This window comes from Schistocerca cancellata, chromosome 3 (assembly GCF_023864275.1).
Source record: "Schistocerca cancellata isolate TAMUIC-IGC-003103 chromosome 3, iqSchCanc2.1, whole genome shotgun sequence".
Taxonomy (NCBI): Eukaryota; Metazoa; Arthropoda; class Insecta; order Orthoptera; family Acrididae; genus Schistocerca; species Schistocerca cancellata.
The window spans coordinates 499,035,119-499,037,294 of NC_064628.1; the positions used below are offsets into that span (position 1 = coordinate 499,035,119).

At 43.3% G+C, this 2,176-nt stretch overlaps 1 pseudogene; it reads right to left on the reverse strand.

Annotated features, from left to right (window-relative positions):
• Window positions 1-1,758: 1,758 nt before the first annotated feature.
• Window positions 1,759-1,876, reverse strand: LOC126177784 (5S ribosomal RNA; annotated as a pseudogene).
• Window positions 1,877-2,176: the final 300 nt, after the last annotated feature.

The window sequence follows — 2,176 nt, forward strand, 5'->3', positions numbered from 1 at the left end:
TGTTTCCCGTCCGCGACACCATGTCAGAAACTATCATCGCAAGTCGAGCGCAATTACATGCTGCCAAACCCCGAAAGCGCGGCAACTCGCGGGAGCGTCACACAACACACCTGCTCCACTCGCTACTCCCGCCACACTCCCTCTGCTCAGCCCGCGCTCCACGCGGCAGAGTTAACACTACCAAAGATCCTACACACTTTGATTCTTCACACGACCTATCGACGTAATCGTTCGATAGCAGTCTTCCCTAGGCAAGACCGAGAGTAAAATTACAAATAATATTTACGAAACAAACCAATTATACATCGACATAAATGTATAAATATATATATATATACAAACAGTAAAACAATTACAATATACAAAGAGACAGAAATGTCATATCTTGAGGTAACAAAGCAAGGAAAAAAAAATAATAGTACAATAGATGGAAATAGGAGGATATGCATTTCCGGCGTTACAACCATCCAGAACCTCACCGAGTCTCTTCCTGCACGTCCCACAGCTGTCCGCACTGCAAAATATGGTTGTTCAGGCTTTTGACAGGAGGCCACATTAATGTTGCTGAACAGTGTATATCCGTTTGAACCTGCATGCTGCACTTAATCCTGTATCTCTCTCTACAATTTTATCCTCCCCTCTTTCCTCCACTACCAATTCACAGTTCGTTGATGCCATAGGATACGTCCTACCAAAGGATCCTTACTTTTTCTCAAGCTGTACTATAAATTTCTTTTTTTAACAACTCAATTCAGTGCTTCTACATCAGTTTACCGATCTACCCATCTAATCTTCAGTATTACAGCATAGTATCACATTTCGAAACATTCTTTCTAAAGACAAAATATCTTAATTGCGCAACATATTCTACTCTGACCTCGATGCTTATGCTCCTCCGCGATTCATCTTTTCTTTAATTCACTTTAAAATTAATTTCATCGGCATTCTGTTTGATGCTCTGCATTCGGCGACCGTAGCTCGCATTAGAGCAATGTTTTCAGTTTATGGAACAGAGAGACGTCACTGTGATGTGCGTGGCAGAGGGTAATTTTCACTGTACTGAATTTAAAGGTTGCTTCCCGTTGGTAAATTGATTGGTCCTACAATTCTGTGTGGTTTGTTATTTGTACAATTTTGTCTGCTCAATTTATAACTCTATCGGAAAGGTACATAGTGGTTGCACAAGCCGAAAATACAGCAAGTGGTGATTGGCAGTAAAGACACTACCAGCGTTAACTAACTCTCTTTTACGCTACTGCTGCAAAAATTAGTATCTAAGGATACATTAACATTATTTTATAGTTTATTAATTAATTTTATGATCAATTTTTGCTTACAATCAACATTAAATTACATCTTACATTCAGATGAAAACAGTACTGATAATACCTTCTTTGACACCAAAGTTTTTATGATGTTGCTTGTACTAGGTATAATACTAAATAAAACTGTTATTGTGTCTTAAAAGAGGTGCTTATTCCCTAGTCCTATTGCATTCATACAGAGAATGAGACAGAAATAACTGCAGCATTGTGAATTTAACTTAACTTACTGCGTCCGAACAGACCTTGAGGCCCAACGGTACCCACAGGCCGTCGAGTCATCCTCAGCCCACAGGCGTCACTGGATGCGGGTATGGAGGGGCATGTGGTCAGCACACCGCTCTCCCGGCCGTATGTCACTTTACGATACCGGAGCCGCCACTTCTCAATCAAGTAACTCCTCAGTTTGCCTCACAAGGGTTGAGTGCACCCCGCTTGCCAACAGCGCTCGGCAGCCCGGATGGTCTCACATCCGAGTACTAGCCCAGTCCGACAGCGCTTAACTTCGGTGATCTGACGGAAACCGGTGTTACCATTTCGGCAAGGCCGTTGGCTTCCAATTTCAAAATTGGATAGAAATCTGTCACGGATAGCGCACTGACTGTCGCTCTGAAATCGCCGCCCGCATCTCGTGGTCGTGCGGTAGCGTTCTCGCTTCCCACGCCCAGGTTCCCGCGTTCGATTCCCGCCGGGGTCAGGGATTTTCTCTGCCTCGCGATGGCTGGGTGTTGTGTGCTGTCCTTAGGTTAGTTAGGTTTAAGTAGTTCTAAGTTCTAGGGGACTGATGACCATAGATGTTAAGTCCCATAGTGCTCAGAGCTATTTGAACCATTTGAATCTGAAATCGCCACAGA